This window comes from Galeopterus variegatus, unplaced genomic scaffold, assembly GCF_000696425.1.
Source record: "Galeopterus variegatus unplaced genomic scaffold, G_variegatus-3.0.2 Scaffold143, whole genome shotgun sequence".
Classification (NCBI taxonomy): Eukaryota; Metazoa; Chordata; class Mammalia; order Dermoptera; family Cynocephalidae; genus Galeopterus; species Galeopterus variegatus.
The window spans coordinates 65845-75314 of NW_007726254.1; positions in this window are offsets into that span (position 1 = coordinate 65845).

The following is a 9470-nucleotide window of genomic DNA, read 5'->3' on the forward strand; positions in this document are numbered from 1 at the left end:
CACTGAGACACCACTCCAACTTCAACCAGACTAAGTCTCTCTTTTATATTATGGAATTCCACACACAATTTTATTTTGAACAAGTTCTGGTGTTACATAGATTGGAAGTCACTGTATTATGGCATTATTTAACTCACACTAACACAACGTGTTTTTTTTTCCCCCTCCACCATTTCTGCAAAATGTGCCGCTTCCATACATGTTTACCACTACAGCAAGAGTTGTTTAGACCGTGGATCTAAGGTGAGGAAATGGGGACACCGAGGAGACACAGCGTTATTCCACTTCTTTGGATTTTAGCTGTTTTGATGGCTGTGGAGGGAAGGGTTAGCTGCTTTCTCTTTGTCCCTATCTTTTTAGAACTAAAGATCAAGATCTTCGTGATTCAAAATGTGCTAGACAACCGAAGTAAAAGTCAAAATATCTAGTTTACTTGTTGAATTATTGGCTGTCCTTTGTTTTTTGTCATTGGGTGAACAGAGAGGGCCATCAGGATGTTGTATTTGCATTCATGTGATTTGGGCAGAGGCAGTACTTGAATACAAAAAAAAGTGTGACTGATGCTGGAGAAGTGCACAAGGGAATGAGTGGCCTGCAATTCTCTGCCACTGCAAAAGAGTAATAATTCTTACCCATTTGTGTCCCTTTATGCTTTGACATACCTTATCTCGCAGTCCTGGGAGGCTGCGGCCTGGTATTCCTAACACTACCCACAGGTGGGCTCAGAGCCCACGGAAGCTCCAGCTCCGAGAACCCTTGCAGGCCTTAGGCCAGTTCCTGAGGCAGGACTGGGGCTACCACTCTGTCTTCTGAGACTCCTGCTCTCTGTGATGAATAAGTGGTGGTTTTTTTTTTTTTATTTATTTATTTTAAAGAGCGGTGAAGTAGAGAGAAATTTTAAAAGAAATAGCAAACGAGGGCCTTCGAACCGACTTTATCTCCACCACGTGTACCATAAAAGTTTGTCAGTCTCTGCTTTTGTCTTTGTGAGAAGCAACGAGACCCAGGAAACAAATAGTGAACACCACCATCGATCCCGTTAAAAAATTCTCCAGTTAATCATTTGAATCTCAAAATGTTCTTCAAATCATAACAGCTCGTCATTGTTCCACCCACTCTTCCTACAGCGACTGCACCGGAGCGAGCGCACCGCGGGCCGCAGGAACCGCTGTCTGGCTGGGTCGACGCTCAGCTTACCCCAAGGGAGGATTCCGGGACGTCTTTTCCTTCCTTTGTTTCCCCCGAGAACTCCTTTTTAAGATACAGGTCCAGACTGGGTAACTTGAAAGGGAGCAGAGAATGTGTCCCGGCCGGTCGAGGAAGGAGGGAAAGTAATTTTTACCGGCCCGGGCCGCTGAGGATGAATCAGGGGCAGAGACACCACGGTAGAGCCCAGGCTCCAACCCCGGGGTCTTTGTGTTCTATATCAAGTGGCCCCTGGGGACAGCAGGCTGTGTGGTGGCAGCTCCCACTTCCCAGATTTGGCCCCAAGGGCAGATGAATCCAGTGGAGAGGAAAACCCTGAACTTCCAAAAGCATCATCCCGCGAGAGAGGGAGTTTCGGGGTCGGCCTGGGGATATGGGGGGACGGTGGTGATCCGAGGTCTTCAAAGAAGAAAGGGGGGNGCTGCGCTCTGAGGCGGGGAGTGGTGGGAGCGGACGGAGGGAGGCGCGCCTCGACTCGCCGAAGAAGAAAAGTGAAAGTTGTGCCATCTGTGTGTGATTTGGGGTTCTCTTTTATTTCTTTTCCTTTCCAGGGACAGCACGCGCGCGCGCGCGCACGTATCCGTGGCCCTCGCAATAATTAAGAGGCCGCACTTAACGCAGAGCAGAGTTGGGTATGAATCATTCGGCAGGGGACAGTTACTTTCTTGAATAGCTGCGGGAAGATGGGCGGGAGAAGGTGGACAGAGAGTAAATATTGACCCCAAACTTGGAGAGTTTGCGAAGCGACTCGTAAGCTGATTGCCAGATGCGGACGCTGCGCTCCACACCCGGCCTTTGATACTTTCCTGAATTTTGTGTTCCTGTCCCCGATTGCACCTCCTTCAGTAAGATGCCATCCCCTGAGGGGCGCTGGGTCCCAGGCTTCCCTCGAAGACGATGACCCCATGTGGAAGGAGGACGGAGGAGTTTCCAATGCCGCTGCTCCTCCTGCCACCCCCCACCCCCCAAACTTCTCATCTCTCTGGTGTAGACTGCCGAGTAGGTTCTGGCCTTGGGTACAGTGCTCATGGCCCTCTGCCAGTTTATATGTACATTTATTTATGTAAAACATTTTCTCCCAGCTCTTTGCCAGCTGTTCCACATTTTCCAGCTGCCACTTCAGTTTGAAATGATGGACTGTCCGCGTCTCCGAGTAAAAGAGCCCTTTAGTCGTAGGTATGGAGGGCCGGCCTCTGTGCAAATACAGGGCAGTGCCATTAGCCGGGCTGGTATTATTAGTTCTCAAAAACACCTCCTGCTCTCCGTTTCCTCTGCTGCTGCTTCTCTCCAATTAGTCTCCGCAGAGCACGATGTACACACTTCGCTGAAAATAAAGATAATTAGGCCTTTCCCTCCTAAAGGTGATTGTGTACATAATTTGGATGAGGCCATTTTTTAGATTCCTGAAATATGTGTCTGGTGGAAATAAATTAACTTTTAAAAATAAAAGCGTTCCAGCTTGAGTGTGCTGGGCATGGCGGGTGGGGTCTTGGGCCATGGCTGTCTGAAATGAGCTCATTTCAGTCTAAGACAGGAACTATTCATCCTCCCCATGGTAGTTTTTTGTGTTGTTTGATGTCTTAGCATATCGTAGACCAAAATCTTCAAAAATTGGCCTAAAGTATTAATTTTGAGTATTTATGTAATTGCTCTGTAATTTGAATAGGTGCCTTATTGATTGATTCCTGTAATTATTTCATTTAGGTTTTAAATTAAAAATTAATAATAGTCTGACAGTTCCTTAATTACATGTGTCAAGATTATTTTGAAGGAGGAAAATGCTATGTTTTAAAATAGTGAAATAACCTCAAAAAAAAAAATAGAACAGTAGTTCAGTTGAGGGGATATATGAAAGCAGTGGTGATTAGTTTTAGCAATGTAAACTGTGTGAAGTATCTAAAGAATTTGTTTATGTTAGGAAATATGTTAGGAAATATTGGCACACAAACACTTTGGCCAGCTAGACTATAGTCGCACCTGAAACAGACATGAAATAACATTTGAATTAGTCGTAATAGCATGCTTACACAGAGCAGAGAGCTTATTTTATACTAAAAGCTGTTTAATTAGAAACTCCTTGCCTAAGGGGAGATCCTTTCAGGGTATGTAATTCTTGAAGTCAGCCTAGGGAAGCTTTGGTTTAAGATGCATGAATGAGTCCAACGTGAGAGGTGTCTAGTGAAATTTCACACAAGCAGAAATACTTTAAAAGGTATAGATCATATTATTGTTAATAGGCTAGTAGGACCAACTCAGATGCCTAGCAATTCCCAGTGCCTTTAACATGCTTGTATTCCTTGATTGAACCCTGACATAAACACAGTTTTATTGTATGTCTGATTTGCAGAGGACCACAGAGAGATATGAGAAAATTCAGTACTGATGAAAAATGGTTCTGTTGAGTGATTTCATTACTTATTTAATGAAAGAATCGTTAATTTATCAATTTGATGTCCAAGCCTAAAAGTTGGGCTTTCCTTTGTTTCTTAGCCAGTGAAGTTTCCTTAATTACCTGCATACTGTAAGGGTTTCAGACTTCCTCTGTGCTTAGCCATTTAGAGGTCCTTCCTTCTATGTAAGGTATCCTGCTTACTGAAATCCCCTCCCCCCTTTTTGAGAAAAGAGTTTGGGAGCTTATGAAAGGAAACAATTTAATGATCACTGTTGCATGTACTCACTTATATGGAGACAGTCATGTACTAAGAAAAACCAGTCTTGAAGGAAAAGTGAATCAATGAGTCATGAAATCCTCAAGAAAACCTTAGTAATGGAATGTTAATGCTTTTAGACTATAGTAGATTATCTTAAAAGTCAGCTTTTCTTCTTTATGCAATTGTTGTAAATCCCCAGCTAAAGAATTCTTTGAAGGAGGTTTTGGTTTTGCTGGCATTCATATTCTGAGGTCGGTCTGATTTGTTTTGGAAGATTTAATAAATTTTCTGCCAACTTACATCATGAGAGGCAATTAAAATGCTGAAATGTCTATAGAGGAAATATATACATATATGTAAAAATTTGTTAAACAAAAGATTCCACTTTAATTATGACTTTAGGTTGTCTTTTCATTAAGCCTAGTAGAAAATGCTGCCCTTCACTTCATGTTGACATTTTTCTAGATAAAAATTGATCTGTTCTAGTTTCAAAGTAAATAAAGGGAGACAGAATAAACAACAACAGGGGCAGGGGTGCTGCTGCAAACTTTTTCAAGTACTTTCAGTGTATTTTTCATCTTTACTTTTATTTGATGGGCCTGTGAAATAGAGCTGTAGGCTGGTGAAGACTTTAAATGAAATTTCACACTTTGATGATTTTTTTTAAACTTTGATATATTGACAGCAAAAGGAGCTGCAAAGCTTTTATATAACTTGAGCAGTAACGCCAAGCAGCAGTCAAACGTCTCTATGCATTTGTGTTTAACTGCAGAAGAAAAACATGTCCATGGGCTGTAGAGGTTCTTATCAACCCCTTAATCCCAGATCCCAGCAAACCTTGAGGGCATGCCTCAGATCTTGCTGAAATCACTGTAGACTCTCACAGTTTGCAGATTAAATATGCTATGTGTTCCTGGCTCCAACAACAGTTTTATGAGCTCACTAAGCTTCCTGTTTTAAGATCCTTTTCTTAAGTTTTTAGGAGCTGCTAAAGGCAATGCTGTCTGGAGTAAATGGTACTTGTTAATTTAGAGACACTTTAGATATTTCATGTCTCTTTAAAAATAGCCAAAATTATTATTTTTACATCGGAAGGCTCGTTACTCAGGGAAGAGGGAGAAGAGCTGTTTGAAAGAAATTGGATGTTAAGTGTGTTTGTAAGTGCATTTGATTGCAAACTTTACATGGTGTCTCAGTTGTTCTATGGCACTTTTCCTTTGGCTGGCCCCTGAAAATTAGACTTATTCCACTTGTAATTCTAAATGCACTATATTTTAGGGTCAGATTTCTTAGGTACTTATTACCACTATGAGTATTTATTTTTTATTTATTTTTTTTTAGTGAAAGTGTTTTTTGTTCTGTGTGTGTTTATTTCAACCCAACAAAATGTCTCAGAAAATCTATGGCTTTCTGAAGAAGCTGAATGAAAAAGCCATGACATAGTTAATAAGGTGGCAATGGAACTTCTCAGTCCCCGCCTGAAAGGCGATATTGTGCTGAGCCCCCCATCTGCCTCTGTGGTATCTGTAGCCATGTCCTCGTACATGGTGCTTTTGCATTTTGTATAAGAGTCAAAATTAAAAAAGAAAATACTTACATCATTGTCCAACAACATGTCACATAATTCCCAAGAGAACTCGAGGCAATTTTGTGCTTAAAGGTTATTCAGTGAATGAAATTGTGAAAGCCCATTTGTCAAAGTACTGCATGGTTTCTGTTAGTTTTCAAGCCCCAAATTCATTGTCCGCCCAGCCTGGCCGTTAGTCATCAGTGTATTAGTGCTGCCTTCAGGCCGCGCCGCCAGCACTTCACACCATTACAGCTTTGAAAGTGTGCTCTGTCGACTTGTAGAATTACTGCTCTGATTTCCGCTTGGCTGGCTTTGAGGTAAGTCCCCTCCCTACCTTTCTAGCTGACTGTAATCCTTGCTTTCTTTTAAAGCTCCTTTCCAGAGATTTAGGGGAAAACTTTCTTAAGGGCTGTGTTGGCATCATACTGTGGTTTTCTTGTGGCATGCACTGTACATATAAATTGTACCTGCAATAAATTGGATTGATTACTGGTCTGAAACAGCTAGAGGGGCTTTTCTTTTCTTCTTTCCTTTTTTTTTTTTTGGAGGGGAGAGGATGATGAGAAGGGGGAGTGGCACAGAAGTACATTTAAACACAAGCATTAGATTGTGTATTTATATAATTTTTATGCCACAAAATTAAATAATGGGAGATAAGTGCAATGTTATTTAAATTTCTATTGGAAGAACTTCAGAATGCAGTGTGATATTATATTTGCTTATTTTCATGTGGGAATTTTTAGCTTTAGCTAATTTGATTTTTTTTTGAAGATTGCATAAAATGCCTAACAAGACTCCAGGGTGCTTTACATTACAAACTATTGATTTTTACAAAAAGAGACTGAAAACTCACCATTTAGATGAAAGATAAGTTTCAAATTGCGGTAATGAAGGAATGAGGCAGTTAAACCCTATTATTGATTTCATTTTGTGATATTTTTAAAGAGAGTAATTCCGTCTGAAGAAAGTTATCAGTGTGTAGAGCAACCTCATCCTGCAGCTAAGAATGAAGCCTCAATGACTAAGGTGTATGGAAACCTGGATGAGTATCCAGACATGAGGGTCAGGCCCTGCCACTCCAGGACAGTGTCTCCTGTTTGTGCTGGGAATGTTAGAACGGAATCCCATACCCAAAAGTTCCATTGGAAGGTATGCAGTTAGTGTGAGAGTTAGATTAGCTGTTTTGTACATGTAAGGAGTGAAAAACAAGACAGCTGAAGAATTCTGTCTGTGAATAAGCAAAGTTTATAGGATAAGTGGACCAACTGGTAATTTCTGCTGAATAGACCTTAATTAAAAATCTTTAAATTTTGAAAAAGTTGCTTTTGAAATTGTAGTTAAGATTCAAGAATCTAAAGTTTGAAAATTGGGAGGATTAAGTGTGAATAGAACTTCACAAAAAAATATGTTAAGTACCTTTGGGATATCTATAACTGATTTTTACACCCAACGGGTATTAGTCTAATATTTGTGATGGTTTAAAAGAAAGTTACCATCCACAGAACACACACTTTACACCTTTAGGCTTTATTTTAAAGACACACATCATTCTAGGAACTCCAAATCATTTAAGTTCTATAAGAATAATTAAAAAAAATTTTTATTCAGGAAATATGTGAAAACTTTTTTTAAATTTTAACTTCTCAGTATACATTGTAGTTGATTTTCATGACCCTTTACCTGAAAATATGTGAGAACTTTTGATTCCTGTAAACCTTAGTGAAGTGAGATGAGGGACCTGTATGATCAGTCATGATGTTTTTGTGATATATGTGGTTTAAGAGGAATACAGTATTCATGAGGAGCTTAGCTGATCTGTAGACTGAAAACTGTCTTGCAGATCTGTTTCCTGTTTGAGAAGGATTGTCTGCATCCAGCTGACCTGCAGAGAGTGGGGGATGCCACTTTGCTCCCCATTATTGCTCATTCTTTAGTGGCACCTGCTATGCAGGCTACTTCCTGCATAGCCTAACCAAAGCACACAGGACTCATGTTTTATAGTTTTGCAGATAGAAACCTCATACTCCCCTCAAATCTTTTTCATAAAGTACTTCTGGCAACACAAAGTATGGTTGATGATCTTTTCTTTTAAATATCCATAGCAGCAAACTAAAACACACAAAAATGTCATTTTTTATTTTAACTGTAATGGCAATGATTACTTTTATGTCAAATAAGCTTTAAAGTGGGTGAAGGGAAATGTATGAATTTCTTAAAAATTTGATGTAGTTGATTTACGTAAAGCTAAATTCACTTAACCTATGATCAGACAATTATTTCCCTTAGAGTTATTCCATTTTGGGATGGCTGTCATAAATACTGTTACAGAGACTAGGAGTGTCAGAAATGCAAGAAAGAAAGATTGTAAATTATAGCAGATTTGGGGGACCCTCTGGGCTACCATTTGCTACTTGGACAGATAGCAGCTTTTTTATTTGCAGTTAAGGATTAGGTTTTCCTGACTATGTAGTACATAAAGGTAAAATAATCATGCATTAAAAAATACTATAGTTTAAAATTCATGAAGATTTCATTAAGAACTTATGCAGTTGGTCTTTTCTTGTAGAAAAGGAGGGCAGTGAAGACAGAAGGGAGAAGAAGGCTTAGAAATGTTCGGGACTGGTGGTATGTCATAGAGATTATGTATATCTAATTGATTTTGAGTTCTGAAATATATTTTGAACACAAGGAAACGTGAACCACATTATGAACTATGAGGTTTTCTACGACCACATTACAAACTGTGAGAGGTTTTCTTCAATGCATGATTATATGAAATTCACTGAAATGTCTAAAACTTCCTACATTTTGCTCATTGAAACTGACTATTTCTCACTTCCAGAATTGATCAAAAAGTTAAAATCAGCCATTACTTTGTGCTTCTTGATTTTGTAAAAAAAAAAAAAAAAAAAAAAAAAGTTTCTTCCTACAGGATTGATTGATTGATAGATTTGAAATGAGGTATTTACTGGCTACAGGAAGGGATAAATCTTTCACAGGAATTTTACTTAAATGGTTGCTCCAAGAGTAGCATCTTGTGGTGGCAGCTGATATACTAGTAATAAATGAGAGAAATGTCACTCCAGTGATATAGGGCAGACTGCTTCAGAAATCCTTGCGCAGTCTGGTTTCTTCTGGGTTTTTAAGACATTAGCATATTAGGGAGATCCTTCAGCTTATCCATATACAGGCAGGTGTAAATAAATGTAATTTCTGTGGAGGAAAGCTTTATTCCACTGGAGAACAGTTCCCTAAGCTACACAGAATAATTGCTCACTCAAGGCCTAGTCATGGGGCTGTTAGCAACACTGCCTTGCCTACTGGAATGTCTTCTTCCAGCTCTCAATGCCAGAACTGTTGTAACCTATTAGAAACTGGCCAAGTTAATGTTAATACGGCCTTTAACTTAGTTGTTTAAAATCTTTAAATGAATTAAGTAAAACACACACACACACACACACACACACACACTTCAGAGTTATTGCCCAAGTTGAGGCAGCTAACAGTAAAGCCACTGGATTAGGGGAATCAATGAAGCAGTCTGCCGTTCAGAAAGGGTGCGCGTCAGTCTACACTGCTGCTTCGTGTCGCCCTGGAGGAGAAAGTCGTTTCATTCTGTTCAAGCGTCGTTGTAAACGTGTCTGAGGGGGGAAGGAGCCCTGCTTGCGTGTGGGTCAGAGGTTTCCCTGCAGAGACCTGCGAGGGGAAAGGCGGCTCTCTGCCCACGTTCCCGGGGTTGCGGTTTTCCGTGCGCCCCGTTCCCTACACAGGACCCGGGAGGCTCGGGCTGAGCTGCGGCGCCCCCGGCCACCGCCGCCGAGGAGGCGCGAGTCTGCCTCAGCGAGCACAGCCCGGGTCTGTCCCCGGCAGCCCAGAAGGAAAAGCACGTGCGGGGCCGGGTCACCAGCCAGCGAGTTACACGTTCTGGGAGACTTTTCCGGTGCTCCCGGTGGGTGTCGTCCCTGCGGCCCCGCTGCCGCCCGCCGCGTCCGGGCCGCTCGCGCTGCGGGGCGCCGGGGGCGCGCTCGGGGGGCCCGGAGGGG